Genomic DNA, 19463 nt, shown 5'->3' with positions numbered 1-19463 from the left:
CCACCACCACACCAAAGAAAGCCAAGGTGCCCTCTCCAACAGCACAGGCACCCAATGAGCCCTCTCTACCAGCAGAGAGCAAGGAGCCCTCTTCATCAGCATAGGGCAAGGAGCCCCCTTCGCCAGCAGAGGGTAAGGAGCCCTCTCCACCAGCAGAGGCACCCAAGGAGCCCTCTCAACCAGCAGAGAGCAAGGAACCCTCTCCACCAGTAGAGGCACCCAAGGAGCACCAAAGGAGCACCTAAGGAGCCCCTCCCCCCACCAGCAGAGGGCAAGGAGCCCTCTCCACCAACAGAAGCACCCAAGTTGCACCCTCCACCAGCAGAGGGCACGGAGCCCTCTCCACCAGCAGAGGCACCCAAGGAGCCCGCTACACTAGCTGAGGGCATGTAACCCACCCTCCAGAGACTGTTGGGCAAGGAGCCCCCTCCAGAACCAGTGGGCATGTTACCTACTCCAGAGACTGTGGCCTTTCACTCCGCTCCAGAGACAATTAGGCAAGGAGCCCCCTCCAGAACCAGTGGGCATGTTATCTACTCCAGAGACTGTGGCCTTTCACTCCCCTCTGGTGACAATTGGGCAAGGAGCCCCCTCCAGAACCAGTGGGCATATTATCTACTTCAGCTGAGGTGCCTCCATCCCCTCTTCCCCCTGAGGTGCCTGCCCATTTCCAACATGATGCCCCATAACAGTGGAGTCCGGATTACGTCAGGAGTCAAGTTGGGTCTTGGACTGTGCCCTGTGGCCATGTGGGCCTTTGGTACTTTGGACCATCCATTGGCCCAATCTGGACATAGATGTCTGTATTTACATTTCATGTTTCTTTATGGTGGCTGTTGGCAGCAACTTACAGTGTTCATACATCAGTATTGTTGTCCTTGCATTATTTTCACGTGTATCCTGTGACATTCGTTTTACTCTGCAGCTGGTTCTGTGTATGGTGTGTGTGTGAACGGTATGTGTTGTGTGTGTGCGTGTCACTCTCCTTTTCGTACCTCCCTTGTGTGCTAGGCAGCTGTACTCACCATTGTCTTCGTCGGTGTTAGTGTTGTAGAACAGCCATGGCATGGTAGAGCATCGGGAAGACTTGGAGTTGCGGTTCCATGGCAGCGGCAGAGTCCTCTGTGTCCCTGATGGTGAGTCTTTTATTTTCTGTGGAGTGTTCCAGCCAGGCTTTTGATGGTGTTGGTACCACCCCGGAAATCCTGACGGTTTGCTATGTCATAATATGGAGGGCGCTGTACCTTGACTTCCGCCTGGCTGTTGATGGCTACCACCATGGTCAGTGGTTTTAACGCCTTGGCGGTTGGTGTGGTACATTGGCTGTCTATAAGAGATATCACTGTAATGGTCGTAATTTGGCAGTAATTACCGTCAGGCTGTTGGCGGTATTACAGCCACATTAACAGTCGCCGCCAATGTCATAATGAGGGCCTAAGTGCCTGATTTAGATCTTGGCGGTAATGTTCCCACTGTTGAAATAGATTTCCCATCCGCCACCTTGATGGTCCACCCGCTCTATTTAGCTGTTGGCAGGCCTGTAGATGAAAGACCTCAGACGAACCACTGTCACCACCATGAGTCTTCACCTGAATCAACAGCGCCATAGACAAAAGTAGCTGGCGGCAGAACACCTTCCACTTTTTCCACTGAGCCAATCACAATGTGCCTTCCCACTGATGCAACTAAGGCAGCTAAACGTCAACACCTGAGTTGGTGCACTGGGAGAGACACAAGCACAAAAACTCAAAGTTTTTGACTTTTCTCATTTCTTGCTGCCATGAATCCAATCGTCCTATCTTTGCTGCTGCTGCTGGACCAAGATGAAAATCCACCCTGTCATCGCCAAAACTGAAGGTAAGTCACTGTTTTACCTTTCATTCTGGACTTGCCTGTATACATTAGCACTGGACTTGCAGATGATAATAAAATACTTCCAAGCAATAGTACAATGATGTTCGATGCAGATGTCTATAATGTGATAGTTACAAAAACCTAAAATAAAACACCACAACATATCATTCACAAACACCAATATGGTGCCAACTGCCTCCATGGCAGTGGACACCTACGCAAAAAACACAACAACCCCTACATAGGAATGTGTCCACACAGTTGTGTGTAATCATTTAACACAAGCTACTATATCATAGACACAGTACACATTGTTGTAAATACACAAAGCCAATATGATGTGGTATTTGCACTAGTCGGTTTTTCACAGAATATACAACCAATGCTACCTCTAAACTTCAAACATGTCAGGGATGTATTAGGTCCCCAGGTTCCCTGGGTTTGTTACATTTCTGTTAATAATTAGATGCCATTTAACTCTAAAGTGTCGTATTCCTAGGGTTATGCATATGTGTACATTATCAACACATCATGTTGAAATAAACACACATGCATTCTCAAGTCATATAATAGAAACATGTATACCTTTGGCCAAACAGCGTGGCGGTCACCACCAACAGACAGGCTGAAGACAATGTACCGCCCACCCTATCACAACAGGCCTATCCGCCACCTTTTCCGGGGCGGATTCTCCGTGGATAAAAACACGGCGGAAACAGCTTTTGCTGTGGGAAAACGCTCACCTGAACACACTCCATGAGGAACGACGACTCCATGGAGCCGGAACTCCAAATCCTACCTGCCCTTGTCTTTCTGCTCCTCTACGAACAACAGCGACGTAGGCGCAGAACATACCGGTGAGTACTGCATCTACGACATGGGGAGGGGGGATGCAAAAGTTAGGGGGACACCCACTAAACACCCCCACCCTCGCATATCACAACATACACACCAATGCAGTCAAAAATATCACATGAACAACCCACAATTCCCCCGGAAGAATGCAAAGACAAAGCGAATTGCGGGCAAACATTGTAATGTGCCAATATACATGTCATATAAAAATATATTGAATTCATCTCGAAATCTGTCATAATTATATATACAATACAAGAAGTAGTGCAGATATGTACACAACAATGTCCGTGCACCAACAGTCCAAAAATGCATGGGCCAGGCCCACAATAGATTCCTGACCAAAATCCGAGAGAACACTGCCGGGAAATTAGATTTCAACACTAAAGGCACCTCAGGGGGAAGGGAAGGGGGGGCACCTCAGCCGGATGAATGCAAAGCCAGATCCACGACGGGGCTCCATGCCCATTGATGTATCCTGGGGAGTGCAAAGCCACAGTCTCTCAAGTCTCACAAGTGGGTGGTTTGCCCACTGTACCATCCTGGGGAGTGCAAAGCCACAGTCTCACAAGTCTTTACAGTGGGTGTTTTGCCCACTGTACCATCCTGGGGAGTGCAAAGCCACAGTCTCACAAGTCTTTACAGTGGGTGGTTTGCCCACTGTACCATCCTGGGGAGTGCAAAGCCACATTATCGCAAGTAGATGCAGTTCTCAACTGGTACTGGGTGGGACTGGTGCCCAGACTGGATGAGTCTCCCCGTGAAAGTTCCTGTCCTGTCACTGTCCCAGCTGCACATGGGATAAGGATGCCTGATGTGGCGGTACATTCATACCCACACGGTCTTTGCCCTGTTCAGCGGTGCTTTGACATGGCAGTCTTTGCCCTGTTCAGCAGTGCTTTGCCATGGCGGTCTTTGCCCTATTCAGCGGTGCTTTGCCATGGCGGTCTTTGCCCTGTTCAGCGGTGCTTTGACATGGCGGTCTTTGCCCTGTTCAGCGGTGCTTTGACATGGCGGTCTTTGCACTGTTCAGTGGTGCTTTGACATGGCAGTCTTTGCCCTGTTCAGCGGTGCTCTGACATGGCGGTCTATGGACTGTTCAGCGGTCTTCACCATGGCGGTCTTGGCCTTGTTCAGCGGTGCTTTGCCATGGCGGTCTTAGCCTTGTTCAACAGTGCTTTGCCATGGCGGTCTTTGCCCTGTTCAACAGTGCTTTGCCATGGCGGTCTTTGCCCTGTTTAGCGGTGCTTTGACATGGCAGTCTTTTCCCTGTTCAGCGGTGCTCTGACATGGCGGTCTATGGACTGTTCAGCGGTCTTCACCATGGCGGTCTTTGCCCTGTTCAGCAGTGCTTTGACATGGCAGTCTTTGCCCTGTTCAGCGGTGCTTTGCCATGGCGGTCTTTGTCCTGTTCAGCGGTCTTCACCATGGCAGTCTTTGCCCTGTTCAGCAGTGCTTTGCCATGGCGGTCTATGGACTGTTCAGCGGTGCTCTGACATGGCGGTTTGGATACTGACATTGGTGTGTGGCATGACGAACTCCACACTGGACATTGGTGTGTGGCATGACGAACTCCACACTGGACATTGGTGTGTGGCATGACGAACTCCACACTGGACATTGGTGTGTGGCTTGACGTTCCATCATCGCCCAGCGGGGCTGTGGGATCCTGGTCCCTCCTGGGCACTGACTCCGGTGGTGGTCTACTGACCAGTAACGATACTTGGGCCCTCCTGGGCACTGACTCTGGCGGTGGTCTCCTGACCAGTAACGACGGTGCTGGCGGTTGTGTCTGGACCGCCGGAAATGATGGCGACACTCACAACAGGCTGGGCAGACTTCCTCAGACCTTCCCCACCTTCTTTGGAGTTACAGCTGACTCACCAATCGCCTTCGATCCCATTTCAGTTGTTGTCCCACCAGGAGTCTTGACACGGTCCCGTCGTCCACTCTCCAATTTCGGAGCCTTTACAGGGGGTGGGCTGCCAGTGCCTTGGCTCCGGGTCCTACTGCCTGCCCTGGTGGACGGTGCACTCCAAAAACCTGGAACACGCACCACTGGCACTGGAGGCTTTTTGGCTGAGGCGCTACGACGGGACTGATGAACTGGAGGAGGGGGGGTGGAGGCAAACAGGTCAATTTGACAGAGGGACAGTTTCTGACGGACACTGGGATGGGTAGCTGGAGGGGGTCTGGGAGTGGAGGTAGAGGAGGTGGTTGTAGGAGGTGTCACTTTAGCTGTTTTGGGTGCAGGTGCAGGTACTGGAGGCTGTCGTGAGGTGGATGGATGTTGGGTGAGTGATTGCCGGCGTTTGGGTACTTTGGGAGGGGGCGTCACAGACACACTGGGAGAGGACACAGGGGACGTGTAAATGGCAGTGGAGGTGGTGAGTGCAGGTGAGCGGCGTGTGGTGCTGGGTGTCCTGGTGCGAGTCCTAGTGCCTGTAGATGTGGTGCATGCAGGTGTGTGTGTAGACGATGCTGAGAGGGAGGAGGGAGAAGAGGAGGAGGGGGACACAGTGGAGACAGTGGATGTTGCTGTGTCTGTATGGGTGTGATGCTTGTGTGAGTGCCTGTGGTGTGTGTGGTGCCTATGTTTGCTTGAGCTACTTTTGGGTGTTGACTTGTGTGCCTGCTGGTCTGTAGGTGTGCTTGGGATGGGCTGGGGTACAGGGGATCGGGTCTGGGTGGAGGAAGTTGGAGGGGGGAGGCTGGACACAGGGACAATGGCTGCCATCAGTGCTGAGGCCAGAGATTGCAGAGTTCGCTGAAGGACAGCCTGACCAGAATGAATGCCTTCCAGGAATGCATTACCGTGTTTCAAATCTTGTTCTACACCCTGGATGGCATTCACAATGGTAGACTGCCCAACAGTGAGTGACCTGAGGAGGTCAATGGCCTCCTCACTGAGGGCAGCAGGAGTGACTGGGGCAGGGCCTGAGGTGCCTGGGGTGAAGGTGATGCCCACCCTCCTGGGTGAGCGGGCATGGGACACACGCTGAGGGGCTGCTGGGAGGGCGGTGCTGGTAGGGGAGGTGGCGGCTGTACCTGTAGAAGTGGGGCGCACAGATGGTGCCGCCACCACAGGGGAGCTCACATCGGCGGACGAGTCCGTGTCGCTGGTTGGTGATCCTGTGGCCGACGTGAAGCTCCCCTCGCCCTCCGTCCGACTGGTGCATTCAGAGTCTGTGGTGTGGCCCTCCATGGCCATGTGGGATGCAGCTCCCTCGTGCTCCGGTGCCACTGTACCTCCGCCTGATGATGCTGATGTACAAAAGGACAGGGAAGAGCAGGAAAAGGGGGGAGACAGAAGAAAGAGAGTTTTAGTGCCGTGCTCCTGCCCTCTGCACATGCAATTTCTGGGATATGGCCTACATGGCAATGGTAGAAATCTGCGCACATGGATGGCAAAGGGGCAACTATACATCAACTTGCCTCTGTTCTGAGCTTGAGTAGAGTGCCACATGGCCTACATTACGGAGGGGTGTTGCCTACCTAACTCGCCCTGGCCTAGGGACACCCACAGCCCACCTCCCCCACCCAGACACCTCCACTGCACGCATAGTTCCCAGAATGAGGTTGTACTCACCCCCTTGTGTCTGCTGTGATGTCCTTAAGCACCTATCCAACTCCGGGTAGGCCACTGCCAGGATCCGGAACATCAGGGGGGTCATGGTGCGACGGGCACCCCTCCCACATTGGGAGGCCATCCCCAGCTGAGCCTCTGCCATCTTCTTGCTGCAGCAGCGAATGTCCTCCCATCTCTTCCGGCAGTGGGTGCCCCGTCTCTGGTGGGCCCCCAGGGTCCGGACCTCCTTGGCGATGGCACGCCAAATGTCCCTCTTCTGGTGGGCGTGGACCTACATGATATGCACAAGGAAAGAGGAACAGTCATTATCTACTGCACCGTCAATGTGAGTGGCCCCCTCCCAACTCTGTCCATGTGGCCCATTCATCCCCATACATAACTGTTCTATGTACTCTGCCCCCTTCCCTCTTCCACCCAGCCCTCTCCACCCAGCATAGCCCATACAACGTGGTCCCTGTGTACTAACCTGTTGGTCTGGAGGACCGTAGAGTAGCGTGTACTGGGGGAGGACCCCATCCACAAGTTTCTCCAACTCCTGTGCAGTGAAGGCAGGGGCCCTTTCCCCAGACGCAGCAGCCATCGTCGCTTCCAGACCGAGGTCACAGCTGCACTGGCAGTGTAGGTCCTCTCCTGTCGAAGGTCAGGTATCTAGTGATTCAACAGATAGAAAATGGTGGTGACGTCCGCGGCGGTGACGTCCGGGGTGGGGCGCATCATCACCGCCAGCGCACCTGTTCATTGGCTCCTGGGACCCATAGAGTCCAATGTTAACCAATGCAGCATTGTGAAGCGCTCTACGACCACCTACCGCGACGGTGTCCAACGCCAGCGCAGTTACCCCACAATTCCATTGTCCCAGTTTAGAGGTCAGGCAGCCGCCATTTCAGGGGCCCACATGGCTTCATTTACTACTGCATCACACATACCGAGGCCTACACTCAAAACATATCCAGGAAGGGTTAATTGACTGTTGTAGTCTTGTGTGTGACTGTGGGTACATACCTGGAGGAATGGTGACAGTTTCTTTGCTGTTGTCCTTCTTAGGCACCGTCAGTTGGGACATATTGGAAGATGGCGGAATCCGCCGGTGTACCGACCGCTGGTGGACCTGTTGACAATGGAAGAGAGACATTTGATCGTGACCTACCGGTTCGACCGTGCCACAATCCAGGAACTATGTACCCAGTTGGAGCCAGACCTGATGTCACCAATTCGCCATCCAACTGGAATCCCCCCTGACGTGCAGGTGCTGTCAGTGCTCCATTTCCTTGCAAGTGGCTCTTTTCAGACAACAGTGGCCATGGCATCAGGGATGTCCCAGCCTATGTTTTCCAACGTGTTGTCCAGAGCGTTGTCTGCCCTGCTGAAACTCGTAAGGAGATACATCATTTTCCCTAAGTTGGAGGATTTGCCTACAGTGAAAGGTGACTTCTGTACAGGAACAACGGACAGGTACTAGGCTAACGGGTACAGTCAGCAGGCCTAGTTGCTAAAGAAAAATGCCCACAAACATCACTAAAATGGCTCCACAAAAAAGGCAGGTACCCCTTCACCTGCTTTTTCCTGCATCCTGGCTCCCAGAGGACATATAACAGCAACGAAGGTTGAAGAGCTGTTGTTGGCTGAAGTGTTAGGAGGTAGGTGAGCCTTTTTCTTGATACCGCATACAAGTAAATGGCATACACGATCCGTGATGGAGACACACATAGTCATTGGCTTTCGTGCGTAGCCATCACACGTTAGCTTTTGGCTGTGTCCGTCATAGAGTGTTATAGCTGCTATGCGGTCAGCTTCCACCTACAGCTATTGGATAGCCAATGTCCTGATGTAAAAGTCAGGGACCCACCATTTTAGGATGTGAAGCAGTGAATTTTCAAATTGTTTGTGCGTCACCACCACTCAAAATGGTGGCTAGTTTGTTTACCAATGTCACATACGTACAACACTTTTTGGGAAAATATGACACAGTTAAAAGTGTATGTTACTGTGCTGAACATTGATAGTGCAATGGTGTACGTTATACTTCTGTTGAAAAAAATGTATAAAAACATAGGCCTCATTACAACCCTGGCGGTAAATCCCGCTTACCGCTGTGCAGAAGACCGCCAACATACCGCTGCGGAATTCCGCTACAGGTATTACGATCCACAGCTCGGAATCCGCCACAATACAGACACCCACACAAGTCCGCCACACCAAAGGTCAGTGATATACTGGCAATACCAAAACCGACACCGTCACGCCAACAAGAATACGCCCACACTATCACGACCCATGAATCAACGCGGCGGACTTTCAACCACAGTAAACCATTGGCGGTACACACCGCTGTGCTCAAAATACACACACATATATAAAACACAACCACATTGGACAATTTGAAATACACATACACACACCACACCTTACACCCAATCCAATATAAAATACACACCCACATTACCCACAGACCCTTACTACCAGAAATATGAAAGCAGGCCAGAGAGAGACACTACCTTAAACAACACCAGCATCCACAGACACAAAACTCCATCACATACACAACATCCACGCACCTCAAACAACACACACCAACACATCCCCTCACACATCACTACACATACCATCTCACACATCACCCACACCACATCATGGCACCTCAACGACACCGCAGGTTCTCTGAGCTCAGAGTCATGGTGGAGGAAATCATCCAGGTAGAGCCACAGCTATTCGGATCACAGGTGCAGCACACCTCCATTGCAAGGAAGATAGAGCTATGGCGGAGAATTGTTGACAGGGTCAACGCAGTGGGACAGCATCCAAGAACACGGGATGACATCAGGAAGAGGTGGAACGACCTATGGGGGAAGGTGCGTTCCTTGGTCTCCAGACACCAGATTGCAGTACAGAGGACTGGCGGTGGACCCCCACCTCCTCCCCCACAACTAACAACATGGGAGGAGCAAGTCTTGGCAATACTGCATCCTGAGGGCCTTGCAGGCGTAGCAGGAGGACTGGACTCTGGTAAGGCAAAACTTTACTACTTTATCCCCCACCCTACCTGCATGTCATCACATACCCCGCCCTTACCCTCACACCCATCACCCCAACAACCCACAGATACCCCACCAACACAACCCACACATCCCAAAAACAAACCCTGCATGTAACACCAGTGCATCAACACCCATCACCAAAGCATGTCCAGTACAGATACCCACACAGATCCCAAACCAACTATCAGACAAGGACCAAGACAAGAATACAAGCATTGGAGTAGAGGGTCACTCAGCCATTGCACACAATGGCACACACAGATGCAATAATCATGCTTTTACACCCCTACAGGACCCCTACCCAACGTCACCGGACAGGAGGTGCCAGACATATCCAGTCCCCCCACGGAAGAGACCCACAGTGATGACAGCAGCTCTGCACAACTGGATCAACATGATCAGCCAGCCCATCAGGTACCTCGGTACAGTCGGTTCCCCTGACACAGTCACAAGCCACCACAAAGCCTCCCCCCTCAGGAAACACCACCACAGCATCCACCCAGCGGGCCCATCCCTCTGTCCTCAGGACATGTCAATCAGCAGTGTGTCCACCACTACAGAGAACCCAGGCAACACCACTAACACAGGACGATCAGGGACCTGGGGGCAGTGGCAGTGGGCACACGGTTCAGGGGACAGAGGCACAGGATAACAGGGAAACTGGGAGGACGGCTGTACGACAGGGGGAGGACAGGCCCAGGGAACCAACACTCCACAAGGCACTCTCTAATATCATGGGAGCTTACCATCATTCCCAGGAGACCATGGCACAGTAGAGAGGATATATGAGAGCTGAGCCATTTCTAGGCCTAGCAACCTAAAAAAACAACTATGACACAATATATTAGCATTAATGGCATTGGTCATCATATGAATACTGCAAAGTAAATTGTGTATCAATATTACTTAAATTCAGCATGCCACAGAGCATGATTGGAAACCTTTGAATCAACAAACTATGATTTATGGAAGCAAGTAGATTACTTCAAATGAGTAACTAGAAGTTGACAACATACTGTATCAACTGAACAGACAACATTTTCATGCATACCATGAAATGGTGAATTGCAAATAGATAAAACTGATATATTTGACATTTGTGCATATATGGAAGAAAAGGGAGTTGAGCTACATCCCACTGTACTATTAATTTCCAGAGACAAGAACAAGCACTCATGGTAGTTGTAGTCATTTTCTAACACCATTGACAATACTTGTTAAAAAGTGGGTTACATGTACCTATCTAAATTAGTTAGGTGAAAATGAACACATATTTATAGTATGTACACACATATGTGTATAATGTGAATAGGTGAAAATACCACTTACAAGCACTATACCTTCATGTGCAAATAGGTGGCGTTTGGAACCTGATTTGGCGTACAACAAACTACACTGAGATAAAGCAAAGGACTAAGAAAATGCAAAGCGATGATCCGTGGAGAACAACACACAATCTAACAAAACAAATTGTTTATTGTTCAGAAGAGAAATACAACCACTCCCCCTTATGTCATTCCACCTCTTCCTAATTTCCTCCTGTGTGTGCAGTTTGTTAGCTACAGCATTCACTCTGTTCACTATTCTGGTCCACATTTCCCTTTTCGGAGATGTGGTTGTATATTATACTTGTGCTCCAAACGATTGTGGCTTTACTCTAATAATTTCATCCATCTTGGCTGACAATTCGTCCTCTGTAAACTGTGGATTCCTCTACCCTGCCATACTGGTGCCCCAAAAGTTGATGCAAAATAAAACAAATGTGTGATATGTGAATAAAATACAGAGGGAGACAATGAAATGAACAAAACGTTGTCTTTTGTGGTAGAATCTGCATCAGAATAGTCTGCTGCAGTGGCATAGCGAAAGATCATGGTCTGAAATGGAGTGTGTTTTATAGTGTATTTTAAAGGTGTTTGCCTTTATCCATTATACATCAGGGGTGGGCTGCTAACATCCATCGAATAGCCATAGTCATAATACAATGCTGAACAGGTCCTGTGATGGACTCCCCCCATCAGGGGACTGCAGCTGGTACACTGCTAGCACAACTGTGTTTTATAAATATGGCCGGCACAATCCCGCCGTTCCAATGACTGCGGAGTAATACTCGCTAGCACTGGAGTTCATCCTGTCAGCTACAGGATAAGGCCAGCACAATGGAATACACTCCATCGACACAGACGGTGGTTGAACTGCTATAGATCTAAATACGGCAGTCAGAACTTCATCAGCTTGACAGAGTACTTGGGACCGCTACCTCAGTGGGATGGCGGTTTAACCATCAAGATCTGATTCAGGCCCTAAATGTACAACATGGATAGCAGAAAAGCAACATTCCCCAACACAATGAACAAGTAAAAAACAAGTGTCAGTCGCAGAAGGAACATCGTGTAGTTCATTCATACATACAGAACAGGTACATCTCAGGTAGCTAACAGGCAAAATGAGGGCAGAGAGGAGTTGAAGGGGTAGTGCTTTAGATAAAAGACATAAAGATATAGGAAGTACAAAGCTCCTGAAATAAATAGCCAAACCTGTCAATGAATTCCCATATGTTCACATACAAATATAACCTGACAAACCCTCACTGAACTAATGTCCCATTCTTCATCAGTGGATTCCACTTTTAGCACTGGGAAGAAGTCAAGATATTATACTAATCTGGTTGTACAGTCTCCAAATATGGGCTCCCTAGTTTGGTTAAAGTTATGTCCCTTAAGTCAATATTCTCCCTTTGGTCAACTATCATACCTGTATTAAAATTATATGTGGGTGAGCTAATAATGCTTTTTATTACTGTTCAACTACCACAAGACTGAAAATAGAAGGGTCAAGTAACAGACCCCACTTCTCTTTTCTGTCAATATGTTTTGGTGCTCAAATATTTCCCCTCTGGGGTCTGGCCTATTGGTGAAACAGTGTCAGTAGGGGGAGCAGATGGAGCAGATTTCCCCAGGCCCCACTCCTTGAAGAGGCCCTGTGATGAGCTATTGGTGAGGCTGTCAACTCATGTAGTATTTTTCACAGAGCGCGGTACTGTAATCATAGTCTACCCCATGAAATAGGCCATGCTTGAAGGAGGCTGGCCTGGCTTATAGTGGGTACCTAGTGGTACTTACACCTTGTGCCAGGTCCAGTTCTCCCTTATTAGTAGATTAGTAGAGTTCTAGCAGCTTAGGCTGATAGAGGTAGCTATTGCAGAGCAGCTTAGGCTAAACTAGGAGACATGCAAAGCTCCTACTATACCACTTATATCACTTAGCACTATATCATAAGAAACACAATACTCAGAGTTACTAAAAATAAATGTACTTTATTTTAGTGACAATATGCCAAAAGTATCTCAGAGGATATACTCCCTTAGGAGGTAAGTAATATACACAAAATATACACACAAACCAAAATCAGGTAAGTAACCAGTTAGAAAAGTAGTGCAAACTCTGTAGGACACAATAGAATGCAATAGGAGACAATAGGCCTAGGGGCAACACAAACCATATACTCCAAAAGTGGAATGCGAACCACGAATGGACCCCAGGTCTAGTGTAGTGTGTAGAGGGTCGATGGGAGTGTAAGAAAACACTAAGGGTGTCTAAGATACCCCACCCCAAGACCCTGAAACGTAGGAGAAAAGTTACCATACTACCCCAGAAAGACAGTAAAGTGGAGATAGGGGATTCTACAAAGGCAACAACTGACTGCAAAGCACTGAAGACAGATTCCTGGACCTGAGGACCTGCAAAGGAAGAAGACCAAGTCCAAGAGTCACGCAAGTGTCAAGGGGGACAGGAGCCCACTTAACCCCGGATGAAGGTGCAAAAGGGCTGCCTCCAGGTGGAAGAAGCCAAAGTGACAGAAGGTGCCGGGAAATTTCCCTTTAGTCAGAAGATGTCCCACGGCGTGCTGGAGGATGCAGAGTTGTTTCCATGCAGAAAAAACACAAACAAGCCTTGCTAGCTACAAGAGTCGCGGTTGTGGATTTTGGGTGCTGCCAGGGCCCAGGAAGGACCAGGAGGTCGCCCCTTGGAGGAGGGGACAGAGGGGCCGCTCAGCAACACAGAGAGCCCATGCAGAAGCAGGCAGCACCTACAGAAGCACCTGAACAGGCGTCCAGAAGATCTGAGCACAGCAGTCATCTCAGCACAACAAAAGGGAGTCCCACGAAGTCGGAGTCCAACTCAGCGAGTTGGGCAATGCAGGACGGAGTGCTGGGGATGTGGGATAGGCTGTGCACAATGGAAGTCTTGCAAAAGTGCAAATAAGCCCTAGCAGCTGCATTTCACACAGTACACAGGATTACTGTCTGGCGTGGGGAGGCAAGGACTTACCGCCACCAAATTTGGACAGAAGGGCCACTGGACTGTCAGGGACACTTGGATCCAGTTCCTGTGTTCCAGGGACCACGCTCGTCAGGATAAGAGGGGACCCAGAGGACCAGTGATGCAGAAGTTTGGTGCCTGCGTTGGCAGGGGGAAGATTCCGTCGACCCACAGGAGATTTCTTCTTGACTTCCAGTGCTGGGTGAAGGCAGACAACCCTCAGAGCATGCACCACCAGGAAATAGTCGAGAAAGCCGTCAGGATGAGGTGCTACAATGTTGCTGGTAGTCTTCTAGCTACTTTGTTGCGGTTATGCAGGTGTCCTGGAGCAGTCAGCGGTCGATCCTTGGCAGAAGTCAAAGAGGGAAGTGCAGAGGAACTGGTGAGCTCTTGCATTCGTTATCTGATGAGAAACCCACAGGAGAGACCCTAAATAGCCCTCAGAGGAGGATTGGCTACAGAGAGAGGTAAGCACCTATCAGGTGGGCCTCTGACGTCACCTGCTGGCACTGGCCACTCAGAGGTCTCCATTGTGCCCCAACACCTCTGCATCTAAGATGGCAGAGGTCTGGGACACACTGGAGGAGCTCTGGGCACTTCCCTTAGGAAGGTGCTGGTCAGGGGAGTGGTCACTCCCCTTTCCTTTGTCCAGTTTTGCACCAGAGCAGGGCTGGGGGGATCCCTGAACTGGTGTAGACTGGCTTATGCAAGGAGGGCACCATCTGTGCCCTTCAAAGCATTTCCAGAGGCCAGGAGAGGCTACTCCTCTCAGGCCCTTCACACCTATTTCCAAAGGGAGAGGGTGTAACACCCTCTCTCAGAGGAAATCCTTTGTTCTGCCTTCCTGTGACTGGGCTGCCCAGGCCCACGGGGGCAGAAACCTGTCTGAGGGTTAGCAGCAGGGGTAGCTACAGAGAAAACCCCAGAGAGTTAGTTTGGCAGTACCTGGACTCTATGCTGGAGCCCCGGGGATGCATGGAATTGTCCCCCCAATACCAGAATGGTATTGGGGTAACAATTCCATGATCCTAGACATGTAACATGGCCATGTTCGGAGTTACCATTGTGATGCTACATATGGGTATTGACCTATATGTAGTGCACACATGTAATGGTGTCCCCGCACTCACAAAGTCTGGTGAATTTGCCCTGAACAATGTGGGGTCACCTTGGCTAGTGCCAGGGTGCTCTCACACTAAGTAATTTTGCACCTAACCTGCACTAAGTTAGGGTTAGACATATAGGTGACTTATATGTTACTTAAGTGCAGTGTAAAATGGCTGTGAAATAACGTGGATGTTATTTCACGCAGGCTGCAGTGGCAGTCCTGTGTAAGAATTGTCTGAGCTCCCTATGGGTGGCAAAAGAAATGCTGCAGCCTATAGGGATCTCCTGGAACCCCAATACCCTGGGTACCTAGGTACCATATACAAGGGAATTATAGGGTGTTCCGGTGTGCTAATAAGAATTGGTAAAATTAGTCACTAGCCTGCAGTGACAATTTTAAAAGCAGAGAGAGCATAAACACTGAGGTTCTGGTTAGCAGAGCCTCAGTGATACAGTTAGGCACCACACAGGGAACACATATAGGCCACTAACGTATGAGCACTGAGGTCCTGGCTAGCAGGATCCCAGTGACACATATCAAACACACTGACAACACAGGGTTTCCACTATGAGCACTGGGGCCCTGGCTAGCAGGATCCCAGTGAGACAGTAAAAACACCCTGACATATACTCACAAAAAGGCCAAAAGTGGGGGTAACAAGGCTAGAAAGAGGCTACCTTCCTACAATGCCCAGTTGCTGATTGCCAATTTTGTTATAACCAGGGTATGAACTTTTAAATTAAAGTATATTTTGAACTATAGCACATTAGATTATATTGCTGCACTGGGTAGTCCTTATTATAATAGTGAACCACACCCCTTCTGCCCTAACAATGTTAACCATGAATTAAGAGGGAAGTCAACTGATTTGTTTCTTCTATATAACCCTGTGAAGCAACATGATGGTGTTTTAAAACATATAAAAGAGAGATCTGTGACAGTGTATCTTCTGAACTAAATTATTTCAAAATGTTGTCATATGTGATGATAATGAAGAAGTAGGCACAGTGAAGAAATGCAATTTCTTAATGTCACACAGTTTCACTGAGCTGATTTTCTTATTAGATATTGTGTAATTCAGATCTGGGATGGGTATCACATTCTTTCCACCTTCTGGACTGATGACAATTGTATCAGTGACCATTGGTATTGTATAGAAGCATTACCATAAAGGTGTATTGAATTATATAAAAGAAGGGCTTCTGAACAGTGTGCATCATGATCTGAATTATTTCAATGTATTGTCATATGTCAGGATCACAGAATAGGAGGCAAAGCAAAGAAAGGTAATTGCCCAGAGTCACATAGTTTGATCAAATTTGGAAGCCAGGATTCGAACCAAGATCTCTGTTAACTAGTTTTTGACCCAGGTCCCAATAAAGCTTCTTTCTGGTCTCGGTATTTTCTGCAAGTACATTCCAGATATCCTTCATGTTTTCTTGGGATGGGGCATGTTAGACCTGACATCTTTGGCAAGGTTCACATATCTATTTTGCCCCTGCATTCCATGTTTTGACTGTGTACTGGACTCTGTTTTTGCTGTTTTTGGTACTCTGGGCAATTTTCCACTGCTGGCCATTGCTAATGTGCAAGTGCTTCCTGTGTAAATTGTGTGTGTAATTGGCTTTTCCATGATTGGCACATTTGATTTACTAGTAAGTCCCTAGTAAAGTGCACTAGAGGTGCTCAGGGCCTGTATATCAAATGATGCTATTGGGCCTGTAGCACTGATTGTGCCACCCACATAAATTGCCCTGTAAACATAAGCTCAGACCTGCCACTGCAGTGTCTGTATGTGGAGCTTTAAGCTTCCAATTCAACCTGCCCAAACCTTCTCTTTTTGGATTTGTAAGGCACCCCTAAGGTAGGCCCCAGGTAACCCCATGGGCAGGGTGCAGTGTATGTTAAAGGTGGGACATGTTCTGGAGTGGCACCAGGAGCAGCAGCCTTTGAGACCAAGACCACTGGGGCTGGCCCAAGGGCTCCTGGAAAACTCAATAACCCCAAGAGCTAACATTTTGGACACCTCCTCCTTTGATGTTAGCCCTGACCATGTCAGATACCCTTTACAGGTAGGCTGTCCCCAGTGTCCACATCATGTGTACACAAATGAGTGCCCCCGGGACCAAGGAAAGCAATGAGGCAAACTGTCCCAACACCTGGTGACAGTCCATCTGTTGCTCTGGGGTCTGTGAGGGGAGATATTCACACCCTCAACAGACCCATCTTTCTCCTTAGCAGACAGGAGGTCAGGAAGAGGCTCACTCTCTTCCTTCACCCCATCATCTGTTGCTAGAAGCATTGTCAACTCGGACCTCCCAAAGTGAGGCTTGAGGCAGTTCACATGCAGGACCGTCAAAGGGTTCCTGGTAGTCTGCAAGTTCAACAGATAGGTGACATCACTCTTGCACTCCACCACCTCGAAAGGCCCAGTCCCACTTGTCCTGGAGAGCCCTAGGCTCTACTGGGGCCATTACACACACTTTCTGGCCAGGCTGAAACTCAACCAGCGTGGCATTCTGGTCATGCAAGCTTTTCATGTCTTCCTGGCTCACTTCCAGGTTCTCCTGAGCGAGCTTCCTGAAGCGGACTGTGTGGTTCCTAAAAGCCTTGATGTAGTTAAAGACATGCGGGGGGCTTACTGGAGGCCCTCTACAAGCCTTCCCTAACCTGACTCAGAGGTCCTCTCACAGGGTGTTCATACAATAATTCAAAGGGGCTAAAACCAAGTCCCTTTTGTGGCACCTCCCTGTAAGCAAACAGAAGGTATGACAAAAGAGCCGCTCACTTATGCCTCAAGGGCTCTGACAGGCCCATGATCATGCCTTTCAAGGTGCAGTTGAATCTCTCAATGAGACCATTTCCTTGGGGTGGTAAGCAGTGGCGAACTTATATGTCACCCCATACTCCTCCCACAGAGACTTCATATAGGTAGATATGAAGTCGGTACCCCTATCAGATACAACCTCCTTGGGGAACCCCATGCGGGTAAAAAAAAAAACATCAATGCACATCCCACCACAGGGGCAGTGATTGATCTCAAAGAAATGGCTTCTGAGTACCTGGTGGCATGGTCCACCAAGACCAGGATAAACCTGTTACCCATGGCTGTCTTGGGATCCAGAGGCCCCACAATGTCAATACCCAACCTTTTGTAGGGTGTGCTGACAACAGGAAAAGGTTGGAGGGGAGCCTTACATTCCCCCTACTCTTGTCACTTGCCTGACAAGTTTGGCAAGACCTACAATATGTATCAGAGTGCCTGCATATTTGGGCCCGTAAAAGTGGGTGACAAGCCTCTCAAAGGTCTTGTCCTGCCCCAATGTCCAGCTAAAGGCACATCATGAGCCAAACCCAGTAGGAAGGCTCTGAAGCACTGGGGTACCACCAGCACACGGGCTGCCCCAGGCTCAGCAACCTTAGGCTCGCTATATAGGAGGCCATCCTCCCAATAAATAAAATGTGAACCAGACTCCTTGCCAGATGCCTGGTCTGCAGCCTGCTGCCACAAACCCTCCAGAGCAGGGCATGTTCTCTGTGCCTCACAGAATGCTTCCCTGGTGGGTCCCCCTTCCTGCTGCCACTGAGTCAGCTCAGGGACCTCCTCCAGCTCAGCCACCTGTTTCCCTGTAGGCTCTGGGGTGTCCCTCTCAGGTCCAGCCTCCTCCCGGAATGTGGGAACTTCTGGAACAAGCTTCCAGCGCCCCTTGCCCTTCCTCCTTCTGGCAGACACCTGGGCGACTCTTCCAGTCTCTAGGGTCTCCTGATCACCATTGACTCAGAGGACACAAAAATCCACCTTGGCAAACCCAAAATCTCCAAGGGAGACCTGTGTTTCACCTCCTTTCAAGGGGAATCCTCCAGGTCATTGCCAAGCAGACAATCAACATGCATGGTTGGACTCACAGCTACCCTCAAGGAGCCTGAGACCACCATTCAAAGGGAACCTCTGCCACTTTGCACAGGAGCTTGGAGTTGTCTACTGCAACTACTTGGAGAAATTCATGGGGAACTACCTGCTCTTCAGACACCAGGTGACTTCACACAGTAGTCACACTGGCTCCTGTGTCTCTCAGAGCCTCTACCCTATGTCCATTGATGGTGACCCACTGCCTGTACTTCTTAGTGTTCTCATGCATGAGGGTCCTCTGGACCATCTCACTGTACCCTAGTGAGATAAGGGTCATCTCAGCTGGCTCCCACCCACCTAGAACCAACTCCTCCCGAAGACCTACACTGGCTAAACCCTGTGTCTGAGCACCAGTGGCTGCCTGTGTCCCCTTGGGACATTTGGGATCCCCCCCATGTGACTCACCTGATCACATGCAAAGCACTTACGGGGACCCTTCTCTGCAGGTTTCCCTGTAGAGACCCATGGTTTCTTTTCTACTGGGGCTGGCAATCCTTACCCTGGGAACTAGGTTGGGGCCCTTTAATGAACTCCCCCTGTTTTACCCTTACCCCCCACTTCTTTTGATGGGGACCCTGCCAACCCTTGGCATGGTCTACCCTATTCCTCCTCTAGACACTGGTGCTCTCCCACTGGTCCGCTTCCTGAGCAAGCTGCCTGGAGTCAGTCAGCTTGCTGTCAATTAAGTGCTAACACAGCTCTGGCACACAAGACTATACAAATGCTCCCAAGCAATCAAATTGTACAGCCCCTCAAATGTTGTCATCTCACTGCCCTTCACCCAACCATC

This window comes from Pleurodeles waltl, chromosome 1_1, assembly GCF_031143425.1.
Source record: "Pleurodeles waltl isolate 20211129_DDA chromosome 1_1, aPleWal1.hap1.20221129, whole genome shotgun sequence".
In the NCBI taxonomy this organism is placed as follows: Eukaryota; Metazoa; Chordata; class Amphibia; order Caudata; family Salamandridae; genus Pleurodeles; species Pleurodeles waltl.
Note: the sequence above shows the minus strand (reverse complement) of the source record.